Here is a 14,301-nt window from a genome sequence, read left to right as displayed (position 1 = left end):
ATGTTATCGAAAGACTGTTGTTGATAGAAGTTGGGGTATCTGAAGATAAAATTCAAACTCATCCCTTCATTGACTCAGCAACACAACAGAAGGTCACACATATTGTCAAATGGGACAAGTCAGGCTATCGATTTCACATTAGGCCTCTAACCTTTCTGGTCCTACCTGGCACAAAACAACACTTTCATACACTTCACTACAGAGTTATGAATCAAGACAAATAAGAAACCTCCGAAAACGTCAACAAAACTTCAAATTGATGTTGGTGTTGTCTTTTTTTACGATATAAAACTCTTATAAAAGGCACAGATCTGGGGAAGGTACCAAAAAATCTCTTCAGCATTCAAGGTGCCCAAGAACACAGTGGCCTCAACCATTCTTAAATGGAAGAGGTTTGGAACCAAGACTCTTTGAAACTTGAACCCGATCGAACTTTGGAGAGATCTGAAAATACCTGTATAGCGACGCTCCCCGTCCAACCTGACAGAGCTTGAGAGGATCTGCAGAGAAGAATGGGAGAAACTCCACAAATACAGGTGTGCCAAGCTTGTAGCGTCATACCCAAGAAGACTCGAGGCTGTAATCGCTGCCAAATGTGCTTCAACAAAGTACTGAGTAAAGGGTCTGAATATTTATGTAAATGTGATATTTCAGATTATTTTGCAATACAACGGTTATTGCTTTGTCATTATGGGGTATTGTGTGTAGATTAAACAATTTAATCCATTTACAATGAGGCTGTAATGTAACAAAATGTGGAAAAAGTCACAGGGTCTGAATACTTTCCGAATGCACCTTATACAAAATCTCTATATGAATTTACCGTTTGACAACGTCCATCCGGCTTTGAGGTTGCTGTTCGTGATGCTCTGTAAAGCCAGCTTGAACACAGAGCTTGTCAATTGATTTACGATCCGCCCCAGGTTCAAGGTTGAGGTGAAAGGTACCCTGACATTCCTTCTTAATCAAATTCAGAAGCAATTCAATCACATGCAGTTGCTCTAAAAGGTATTAATCTGATCTCCAACGATTTGTAAAGGCTCTGGCCCGTGCACTGCATGTTTAAAGAAGAGTACAGAGGTGTCACACAGCACAGTCATGTCTTTTCACAACTATATTGGAATTTCACATCCGAAATGCACGTCATAGATAAATATATTTGAAACGTGTGAAATATATGTGAAATACGTGTGAAATAAATATGAACTACTGTATGTGATTGAAAGGTTGAAAAGCATTATCGGAGGCTAATGTAAGTCGACTACTAAGCGATACGCCTCCGTGATGTCATCACAGACGGCCTCAGAGCTTTTCTAGCTGCTCTCTTCGATCTCAGTCAGTCCCCATGCCCAGGGAATATTTCCCTAAGCTATTCCCCCTCCTACACGTCCACTCTCTTTGAGCGTGTGACGTTTGAAAGTAAGATCTGTAGAGGCAGATTGTCTTCAAGCCTGTTTAGGTGTTGTATCCCCAGATGACCTCTTCATACAGGCCAGCGAGCGGTGTCAGAGACTCAGGAGAGAAGCACCATCACATTTAGAACAGACAACTTTGGGAAAGGAAGGGGAGGAAGGGGAAGAAGGATCAAAGTCTTTGGAAGTTAACTCTAGTTTTATAAGAAGATTAAGCTGTTTGTCAAAGGAAGGCGTGGGACAATGATTACATCTTTTTCATCCACTCTCCACTTTCTCTCTCTTTCTCAGCGGGGAGTTTTTGGGGATGAGAAAGAATGTCAAAAGACACTTAAAAAAACTTTTTAGATGAAATGGAACTCTTTACATACACTGCACAAAACATTAAGAGCACCTGATCTTTCCATGACATAGACTGACCAGGTGAATCCAGGTGAAAGCTATGATCCCTTATTGACGTCACTTGTTAAATCCACTTCAATCAGTGTAGATGAAGGGGAGGAGACATGTTAAAGAAGGATTTTAAGCCTTGAGACAATTGAGACACGGATTGTGTATCTGTGCCTTTCAGAGGGTGAATGGGCAAGACAAAAAGATTTAAGTGTCTTTGAACAGGGTACAGTAGTAGGTGCCATGCTGGGTTTATCACGCTCAATAGTTTCCCATGTGTATCAAGAATGGTTCACCACCCACAGGACAGTCAGACAACTTGACACAATTGTGGCAAGCGTTGAAGTCAACATGGGCCAGCATCCCTGTGGAGCACTTTCGACACCTTGTAGTGTCCATGCCCAACAAATTGAAGGCTGTTCTCAGGGCAAAAGGGGATGCAACTCAATATTTGAAAGGTATTCCTAATGTTTTGTATACTCAGTGTATATTCTACTGCATGCTACTACAGTAGGTCACAGAGAGGGTGCTTTGCACCCCAATCATCTACCGCAATAACTCTGCTGTGTCACAGCAGTATACATGTAGTAATTACAACTAATTGTGTGACAGCAATTATTGCTGCACAATTTGTCTGTCTGCTGATTCAGTCTTCCAAACAGATGCTAATGATGTGTAATTATGACATCATATCGAGCACATTGTTGACACATGGTTGAATACAATAGGGGCACAGAACCACAATGGGGCAACTATTAAGTCCATATCAAGGCTGTTCTATGATAATGAAATGTTTGCATGTGGTTAATACTTGTGTGCGGACAGTTATTGTTTGTTTCTCACAAAACTCTAAACTCAAAATTCTAAAGAAAAACCTCTCTCTATGTCAGGGGTCCTCAATGGCATTAATCTGTGGGCCGATTGTTTCTTGAGCGGATGGTCTGGGAGCAGGAACATAATTATAAATCATTTTAACACTGCAAATTGTCCGCAAGTGTCACGTCCTCACCAGTAAAGGGGTCATTTGTAATTGTAGTATGGTCAGGGCGTGGCAGGGGGTGTTTGTTTTGTGTGTTTTGGGGTTTTTTGGTTCTAGGGGATTTTGGTTCTAGTTTTCTATTTCTATGTTTGTTTTTCCATGTTTGGCGGAGTATGGTTTCCAATCAGAGGCAGGTGTTTTTCGTTGTCTCTGATTGGAAGCCATACTTAGGCAGCCTGTTTTTTCCTTTGTGTTTGTGGGTGGTTGCTTTCTGTATAGTCTGTGTACCTTGCAGAACTGTTGATTATCGGTTTGTTGTTTTCGTTGAAGTGTTCACTCTCTTTAATAAATTACGAAGATGAGCACTATACCCGCTGCATTTTGGTCACCTTTCATCGACGCATATGACAGCAAGAAGCCCAAACAGATAATATTTGACAAAAACATAATGATTTCAAATCTTGATTACACTGGAATATGATCACATATGCCTCTCTATTTATGCATGGGAATACTTGGGAACAGACTTCCTGAATTAAAATCAGTTTGAGATGATTTCCTGGTGATTTTACAGTCTTTTATGTCCAACAGTGAAAATTATAATTTATTGGCCTGTGGGTCGCCTATTGGGCATAGAGAACCCACTGGGCAAAAACTGGTTGAATCGACGTTGTTTCGACGTCATAAAATAAATAAATAAATGTGATGACGTTGAATCAACTTTGAAAATGGATTTGCAAAAAGTCAACATTAGGGAATTGTTTTTTTTTTCTCCACCTAACTAAATCCAGTGACATGGTGATTTTTGTTATTGTTGATTTCACGTTAGTTGACAACTCAATCAAATGTAAATCAAAACTAGATGTTGAAATGCCTTCCAGTTGGAAGGAGCTTCAATATGGCCATGAATATAGCATAGGGGAGGTTATAATCATCATTCACATAACAACTGATATCACAAACTGTCAGAAAAGAGTTTGTGTCCTGACGAGCTAGTTGACATGCGTAAGCCTTCGAGATAAACGGAAAAGCTTCAATATCAAAACTTTGAATTACTTTGAATTATTAAAAAAACGGGTGACAGTAACTGTATTCCTTAATCAGTCACTGATTTAATGGCAGCACTCAATTCAAATCAAATCAATCAAATCAACTCAAATTTGTATTCAATACAAATCCCCAATTGAAGCGTGACCACTGATGAGCAACCAGAAATTGTCAAAATATCCATTCTAATTGGCCACTGGAGAGTTCTGTCTTAATCTCTCCGTGACTGCCACACTGTTCCGTTTTAGTGTCACAATCGATGACCGATACGTGTCACAGAGCCTCCAATCGATACAAAACACATATACTCTCTTGGAAGACATGGTGGCGGCATCTTGTTAGAATTGAGTTGTACAGGGACCTACTCAGGGAGGTGACCAACTCTCGCTACAGACCTGCAGAGCCAACAGGGTTTAATAAAGGAATGTTAGGGGTTTAGTTAATTTGATGTGTGATTAGAAGAGCACCTCCTGTTATTGGTGGATTCGGGAGGAGGGCGGGCTGTCTGGCAGTGACATTGGTTATGTCATGTAATGAGATTTGTAGGCAGGCCCACAGGCCAAAGTGAAGGACAATGACAGAAGATTGAATTGAAAGTGGCTGTCTTGAGGAATAGACTGGGGTGGTAAAGGTACTAGTCTATGCAATGCACATTTTGACTATATACAGTATACTAGTATGGGTACAAAAATACCAGGCTAAGTCTGCTGCACACATTTGTGACAGTTCAGGTGCCTACTGTTGACAAATGAAAAAAAATGATACTGAGAACACCACATTCAAGTACTAGATAGTCAGTGTGCTGTGGGTGGAGGCATTATGTTGCTACCAATCATATAAGTAGCAACAATTGTTTTAAAAACAATTCTAATAAATGCAACAGTTGGACAATGGATGAAGATGCTCCAAACTCATAACTTTTTTTTATAATCCATTAGATATTGACTGAATTATACATACCATTAAATATTTTATAGGCAAGGACAAATAATAAATGGAGTTCAGGTATTTCATTTATTGTCAAATGTATTTATTTCTTAGAATGCACTTGTCATGGGCGTGCGTACTGGTGTTGAAGTCAGGTGCAGGAGAGCAGAGAGCTGTGAACAGGCGCACACTTTATTAGGGAAGAAGCACAACAAACGGACGCAACAGCGTCAAACCTCCAGCCAAAATGCAAAAAGAGAAATGCGCAAAATCCAGTCACAAAAACAAACATAATAATCCAACCTCCTATGGGTTACACAAGAATACCCAGGGGGGAAATAACCAGCCTGGCGAGTCACACTGAACATGTAACAAAACAATTCCACACAAAGACATGGGGGGAACAGAGGAATATATATATACATACAATGTGATTAGGGAATGTAAACCAGGTGTGCGGGGAACAAGACAAAACAAATGGAACAATGAAAAATGGAGCGGCGATGGCTAGAAGGCCGGTGAGGTCGACAGCCGAATGCTGCCCAAACAAGGAGAGGAGCGGACTTCGGTGGAAGTCGTAACAGCACTCATAGACATTTTCTTATTGTATCAGGTATTTTTTATATATGTTGTGTTAAAATAAATTAAATTATATGTGGCTAATTTGCGTGAATACACCAGGTGTATTTGCATATATGAAACATTAACATAAATGGGTGGAACAGGGCTCTGTCTAACCTATCTGCACTCACCTGTGCTGTCTGGACTGACTCATTAATCACTGTTGTTTTCACATTCCCTTGCATAATTCAACCATTGTGTCAATAGCAGGATACCCTCAGATTAAAAATCAACATGCTTGGCTCTAGATTACACCTATCTAATCTACTTTACATTGTTTGCTAGATTAGACAGAATATCACTGTAATCCAAGTGTTCATTTTCAGAAGTTCCTTTCATTTCAGCACATCTAATTTGTAAACATTTAGACTGTACTAAACGATTACTTTGTTCAGTCGCACATAAAAGGAAAGTTATCTTTCTTCTCTTTCTTGTGATGTAAGTGTCGAGACGGGGCGTTATATCCCCGACAACACTTTAGCGCTCTTATAGATACAACAGAAAGATAATGTATTCAATTGTGCCCATTTCAGCCATTACCAGGGTATGTTTGACAGGTCATTACAAACAGGTCATTACAAGAGTATGAAAGAGTCACAGGAGCAAAATGAAATCAATCAGTCCTGTGAGATTTAAGCTACAAGTGGATTTTGCACTTGTAAGACAGATCCTCACATGGGCGCGGCATATTTTTATTTATTTTTTTAGTTCACCTTTATTTAACCAGGTAGGCCGGTTGAGAACAAGTTCTCATTTACAACTGTGACCTGGCCAAGATAAAGCAAAGCAGTGCGACACAAACAACAACACAGAGTTACACATGGAATAAACAAACGTACAGTCAATAACACAATAAAAAAAGTCTATATATATGTTGCTAATGCAAGACATTCAAATTCCAAATTCCATACACAGTTATTCTTGTGTATAATTGAGGAGAGATTAACATGCTATACAAAGGGGAACTGTGATTTACAGAGGATTTACATAAGCATTTTCATTACCTACTGCACTGTTGACATTGTAGCAATTATCATGACATTACCCACAAACCCCCATCCTGAGGTACTGCCTCTTATGACTAACAAGCAACCTAAGTCAGGGTTCATGGAGTTATTTAACAAGGTCTAAATGTCCAACTCCCTGTGGTGTGTGTGTGTGTGTGTGTGTGTGTGTGTGTGTGTGTGTGTGTGTGTGTGTGTGCGCCAGGTTGAATCTTAGTTCAGCAGGTCACAGCACACTAGGGAAAGACTCATGTAATATTCAAAAAAGCCTCATTAATGCTTTATTTGCCAGAGAAAATGTGCATGCATCTGTGAAAATGCAGAGTGTGCATTAGCATATATATGCATGATTACCCAAGTTCTAAGGCTGTGTTTACACAGGCAACCCAATTCTGTTATTTTTTTCCACTGATTGGTCTTTTGACCATTCACATCAAATCTTTTCACATCAGACTTTTTTTCAGAGCTGATTGGTCAAAGACCAATTAGTGAAAAAAAGATCTGTATTGGGCTGCCTGTGTAAACGCAGCGTATTTGTGTTAGATGTGTAATGTGAATTGATCAGCCATATCATCATAGGGACTACTGAGTATGACTGTATGACATTTATGTATTGTAATTAGACTTCCCTGTCCAAAAAGATTCAAGGACATTAGCACAGAAATTCCGATAAGAATATCTCATTGCATTAACACTCATGTCACAATGACTTCTTCAGTGTCCCTACTACTGTACCTAGACACAACTCCTCTTCACCAGTGTCCTCATATTCCTTCATCTGCTACAGTTCACTAGAGTGAGGTCTCACCTTTAATTAGAGGACTTTGCTGCCAAAAAATATTCTCCGCTCTCCTAAAATTGAGTGTGAAGTCAAACACCACTCGGTAATGTGTACTCATTAACTGTATTTGTGATATTCATGAGCCTCCATGGTCTAAGAGAAATCGCTCATCACAGACTGAGAGTACGTCCCAAATGGCACCCTTTCCACCTATATAGTAGATTAATTATGACCTGGGCCCGTAGGGTGCCATTCGGGATGCGGCCCACCTTGCTCATGAGGATGAGGAGCCATTTTTAATATACACTCATTTGCCATCCATCCCCTTCTGTTCCATCAATGCTCTCCTCCTGCTCCAAAACAATGACAAAAAGCACTCAGCAGCAACACAACACCATGAATCACTACTCCACAGTACTCTATGATCGCTTACTCGAGATGCGGACAATTTAGCAGAAAATAGCTGTGAATTGAAACCTACAATCTTAAAAGTTTGCAGTATGCACAAGTAGATAAATTACAAAGTATCTTTGTGATACAGGTTGTCTATCATATTACGCTACAGATTCTGTGGAGGGTCGAAGAAGTGACGTTGTATGTACTGTACTGTGTACACAGCCGAAGGTGCTGAGAGTGCCTCGTTAAATTGTTCCACATAGTTCATGCATCATAAAAACCACAAAGGATGACAACCCAGAGATCAATAATAAGCCACGGTACACTTGAATCAAAATGTAATCCTATCTCTTCCCTTGTGCCCTCCTAAAGACCAAACCAGAGCTACAGTGAATCCAGCCATCATTAACCACATACACTTTGGTTAGAAACAAAACAACACCGTGGTCACAATGAATAACCCATATGGTAATGAGGCTTGTAGAGATCCTGCTGACAAGTACAATCTAATTGAGTCTCTGAGGAGTATATTGCCATTGCACTTTCTGAGTGAACTGCACCACAAAGGGAAAAATAAGTACTGGGTAGATTCAGAATGACATCATCTCTAAAAGTTGGAAAGAGAGTAGACATTTTTGTGAGATTTGATGGTTTGCAGTAGTCTACAGTTCACGTGTCACATACACACACACACACACACACACACACACACACATACACACACACACACACACACAGTCTACGGTCTACAGTAGATGGAGCTGTTGTCCTGGTCTACTGAAGCAGATGAAGACTTTACACAATCTAACAGCTGTTTCTGTCAACCTCCCTCAATGTACAATAAAACAGAACTCCTTCAGCAACATATCAGCTGGTTGTTACAGATGTAGGATCTTCATTTGGGTCAGTTTTCTACTGCAGGATAATAACACAAAAATGTCATCTGGTTGTTAGAAACAAGTCAGTATCTTTCTTTGTAGGGTTTATCAAATCATTACGATTTTTAAGGATGATAAATCAAACAATCAATCAAATGTATTTATAAAGCCCTTTTTACATCAGCTGATGTCACAAAGTGCTGTACAGATACCCAGCCTAAAACACCAAAGAGCAAGCACATCTGCATTGTGTCTGCAAACGTATCGTAATCACTTTTTTTAAAGATATAAATTGCTGAAATAGTTTCACTTGACAATACCACTACCGTTTATTACTGTATGATTACTATATGATTGGGTACAGTCATATAAGTGGACTAGACTCTGTAGATAGAGAAACTGCTACTAGCTAATAATCATAGCAACACTGTTTTCCCTTTGGCAAGACATCTGTGTTGAATGAACAGTGTTGGGGAGTAGTGAACTACATGTAGTCATTAAATTACATTATGCTGTAGCTTGGTGGTAGTTGAACTAAATTCCAATCTTGGTAGTGTTTTCAGTTCTTAATGACTTTTTTCCCATGTAGCGGTGTTGCTAACTACTGGAACTACACACTACTTTGTTTTTTAGCAAAAAATCGAATAAAAGATGGGTAGTAGACAATAATTTCCTTTCTTTTTCGACATCAGACCTGCCTAATTCTCACCTGAAATATCGTTTTTGTGTTTAAAACCCCCATGAGTTGATTGACGCACCGGTGTGTCAATCTAAGTAACATAATATAGAAGTCCCATCAAAATCTGTCAGTTTAAGTTAGAGATATCAGTTTGGGCTACAAACTAATATGATACCACTGTGGAAAGGGGAGATTTTGCTCCATTTTGCTCTTAGACCCCCACAAGTGTCACGGGAGTCGTCTGAAGGTAACCGGCAACGGTTTAAAAATGTATGAAGGTAGTTTTGTGCCTACTCAAAAAAGGGCTTAAATATGTGTAAAAAATAACCGTAAATATTTCCTAAGCTTTCTTATATCTCCTAGATATATTGAATTGAATTTATTTTGGGCAACATACATATACAACAAAATGCACAATGTGAACCCAGAGGATATCACTTGAAAGTATTAATTCAAACGCTTGTTTCCAAAGTGGTCCTCGATGGTAAAAACAATAACACATATAATGATTAAAAGACAAGACAAAATTACACACAACCATAAATACATTCGTTTATATTGACATCCTAAAAAGTGGCACTATTCACTGCACTTATCCCTAACCTTAAAAATCAACCATATTCATTTCACATTAAAACAATCTATTAATTGCACGATCATTTAAGATGTCAAACATATGATTAAGTTTAAGTTAGTCCACTCTGAACTCCACAGGCAACAAGCCCACCTCCCGGAACTCCTGTACCCCTATGTGGGACCTAGGGGGGACATTCAGCATATAGCTGATAACATTATTTTTCATGACCTGCATTCTCCTTTTCTGCTTTTTTGATAGCCTACTATACCAAACAGAGCAGGCATAATCAAAATGACACTGAATCAAGGTTGAGACAAGCAGTTTCTTAACTTTAATGTAGAAATATCTAGTGTTACGATATATACATTTCAATTTCTTTTCGCAGCAATCAGGTTTCCAGAAAAGGATTGATCTAGAGACACACCAAGATAAGATACACTTGTTTTAGATTCAATCCCCTTGCTTGCACAGTTTACCATTATCTTGTCAGACCTAAGCAATCTACATTTTGTTCCAAACAAAATCGATTCAGTTTTTCCCAAATGTAGTGACAATTTGTTGTCAGACAACCAATCTCTTACAAAATGCAATTCCTGACTCAGGGTCTCCTCTATGTAAACTGTATCCTTCCTGATACCATGATACCAGTATGGCTGAATCATCAGCATAAAGCAAGAGTTTGCACTTTACTGTAATTGGCATATCATTAACGTATATTAGCAATAAGAGAGGCCCTAAAATTGATCCCTGCGGTACTCCACAGGATGTTTCTTTGGCCTCTTACAGAACATCACCAACATTACATACTTGTGTTCTGTTGGTCAGATCAGACCTAAACCAATTCACTGATACATAACTTAGAACCATGGATTTCAGTTTCATCAGGAGAACATCATGGTCCACAATGTCGAAAGCTTTCTGCAAGTCTAACATGACCATACCTGTATGGTTCCCCTTCTCACTTTCCTGCTTAATGTGGTCAAAAAGGTGGATAAGGCAAGTATCTGTCACGCCCTGACCGTAGAGATCCTTATTATTCTCTATGTTTGGTTAGGTCAGGGTGTTACTCGGGTGGGAAATTCTATGTTTTCTGTTTCTATGTTTTTGGGCCGAGTGTGGTTCCCAATCAGAGGCAGCTGTTTATCGTTGTCTCTGATTGGGAATCATACTTAGTCAGCCTGTTTTCTTCCTGTGTGTGTGGGAGGTTGTTTTCTGTTTAGCATCTGTTGCCTGACAGAACTGTGCATTTTAGTTTTTTTGCCTTTTCTTATTTTGTTTGAGTGTGTTGTGATAATAAAGAATCATGAACACTTACCACGCTGCGCTTTGGTCCACTTCTACTTCTAACAAAGAGAGCCGTTACAGTATCAGAGGAATGAGCTGTTCTAAAGCCAGATTGTAGTTCATAAAGAAGTTTGTGCTCAAGAAGGTATCCCTCAAGTTGATTAAAAACGAATCTCTCAACAACTTTGGATGAGGTGCTGAGGATTGACAGAAGCCTGTAGTTTCCTACATTTGTTTTACTGCTCTTCTTGTGGAGTGGAAACACCCGGGCTGTTTTGAGATCCTTGGGAAATGTACCACTACTAATAGAAAGGTCAACAATATGAGTTGTCATTTTAGCAGTGACACAAGCACTATCCTTCATGAATCTTGCAGGAAGGTTATTCAGCCCAGTTGATTTGTTTGTGCTCATTAAGCATAGTAGATTGGAAACGTTGTCCTCTGCTACCATGCACAGCTCAAACAAATAATTTGCGATACCTTTGCTATGGTAAAAGTTGTTAAAGAAAGACTGGCCATAGTGTCCAGAGAAGGTGGGTAACTTCTTAACCAGAAATGAGGCTGTAGTGGTAAAAAATGTGTTAAAATTGTTTGCAACCTTTGCCTGGTCATTGCATAAAACATCATCAATATCCAGGCCAATACTACAGGATTTTTCCTTACGGGATTTTTTAGCAAATGTCCTTTAAAATTTGCCACAGTTTACGAGGCTGATGTAAGTTGTCATTAATGGTGTCTACATAATGTTGGGATTTAGCCTTATCCATTTTGTATCTTGCCTGGTTTCTACAGTTAATATAACCATCATAATCTTGTTGTAGATTTGTTCTTCTGAATCTGGCCAGGTAGCAATCCTTTTTCCTTATGAGGTCAAAGATCACAGAAGTGATCCATTTCCCTGACCGCTATTTGATTCAAATTTGTTTTATCGGAGCCAGAGAGTCGAGTGCAGACAGAAACAGATCTTTAAAAAGATACAAAGCTTGATCAACATCATCACCGTTTTGTACATGAGACCGATCCAAAATTCCAAGTACTTCTATAAAACGTTATTTTGAGTATTGTTTCATAGACCGTACATTCATGTATTTATTACCTGGCTCTAGAAGCCTTTTAGGTTTCTTACGGGAACAGTAGGTTACCATATGATCACTAAAACTAATATTTAAGACTCCTGACTGACAGACATTCTCTTGATCTGATACAGTAATCAAATCCAAAGTTGATTTACTGTCAATACACACCTGGGTTGGCTCAACAATCTGTTAGCACACACCTTCAAAACCTTGTTCTTTATGATGTATTTTTTGACTGTCTTTATAGCCATTTAGGAATGTGTTATTCAATGCGTTTCTCTGGACTATAGTAGTAAAGGCCAAACTCATTATTTTATCAAATAATTGTAAAATATTTTTTTGTATACCTAAAGGGGTCCTAAAATTCTAAATCAAATAGTTCAATTATCCATAGTATGACTTTAGTATGATCTGAAAACAATTCCATGTCAGCTTACATACAGTTTACATACTGTACATGTGATGACGTTGAATCAACAAGGAAAATTCATTGGATTTGCAAAAAGTCATGAACTTAGTGGCATTGTCTTTTTCTCACCCAACCTTTAACCTAAGTCCAATGATATTGGGATTTTTTGTTGTTTATTTCACCTTGAATTCCCGTTAGTTGACCACTCAACCAAATGTAAATCAAAACTAGACGTTGAACTGACTGTTCAGTTCTCTGTCTGTTCCCAGTCAGAGCCTATAACATTTCTGATTAGGAAGTGATAGCTTTATAGATATGAAAACTTTTGCAAAGTAACTTTAGTAAGTAAGCTATATTTTTCTGAAGGGTAGCTTTAGTGTAGCTTGGTAAACTATATTTTCAGAGTAGCTGTGAAACAAGCAAACATTGTGAATGAATGATACGACTGATCTAATTTCACCAATCCATATCATCATCATATCATCCTCATGGGGCCACCCATAAGTAAAATGGATGCATGCATGACTGTATGTCACTTTGGATAAAAGCGTCTGCTAAATGACATATTTCAATGAAATTACATTGAGCCAATGTGAAATAGATGTTGAATTGATGTCTGTGCCCAATGGGATATAACTGAAGTATCCATAGTGCTTCTTCTAAAAAGCACAGCAATATCATCTTCCATTTTCCTTCAGGGACTCATATACTGTAGCCTACCTTGCTGATGTGTGATATTAGTCTTTCGAAAAGCGAGCAGATCTCCTTTGATGGTAAGTCTCCGAGCCCGATATCTTTCCTATATTGACCGAGGTGAAGAGGTGATGTTTTCCTTTCATTTATTAATGTTGAACTTTACCTGCAATGTTATGTTCTGTCTCTAGGGATTCCACCTTGCCTGGGCGGATTATTCGTTACATCAATTGCGTTTCCATGGTTCCTGTACTCGAAGTGCGATTTGAAGGCTTAAGGATAATATGGGAAATACAGTTGCAAAGGTACTATAAGTGTTTTATATGACATTTTGCTTGAGTAGGAAGGAATTCAGAATGGGGTAATTGTGTTCAGCATCTTCATTGGGATGTTACGCATCTAACCGTTCAAACTGTTCAGTTTGATTGTCAAGAGCAACAATAACATAACATTGACTTGCATGTACATTTTAAGGGTGATCCTTACAATCAAATATTTCCTTTAATTATTATGTGACCATATTTTCATTAATCATGTGTAAAGGAAAGACTAATTAGTTCATGATTTTTAGAAGAATAGCATATGCAGTTCTTTAAGTGGAGGTTGTCGGTGCTGTATGAAAACTTTAGTTTTTGTTCTTCAAATATATTTCATTGGAGAGTGTACACACAGGGCCGGCTCAAGCTTTTGGGGGCCCTAAGCGAGATTTCCTCTTGACGGAGGAGAGAAAAAGTTAATTTTAAAGTTAATTTCCTGCAATTCTACACATTTATCCATGGGGCGGAGAAAGAAAATATTGCAATTTTATAACAAATTTTATGCAATTTTACAAATTTTGCCATGGGGGAGAGATACAGTTGCCCTGTGTGGCCATGATTACTACACGTTTAGAAAGCTGACTAGACTAACTACCTATCAAAAAATGTACATGGCTAATTGTCAGCTAATTGAGAGACTGACATAACAAGAGACAAACAGCTGATGCGCCAGTAGCTGGAACGGAGCGAATGGAATGGCATCAAACACATGGTTTCCATGTATTTGATACCATTCCATCTATTCTGCTCCAGCCATTACCACAAGCCCGTTCTCCTCAATTAAGATGCCACCAACCTCCTGTGTGATGCACAACCAAATTTTCGAAATTG

The sequence above is a fragment of the Salmo trutta genome, chromosome 11, assembly GCF_901001165.1.
Source record: "Salmo trutta chromosome 11, fSalTru1.1, whole genome shotgun sequence".
Taxonomy (NCBI): domain Eukaryota; kingdom Metazoa; phylum Chordata; class Actinopteri; order Salmoniformes; family Salmonidae; genus Salmo; species Salmo trutta.
This window is presented reverse-complemented; position numbering follows the sequence as displayed.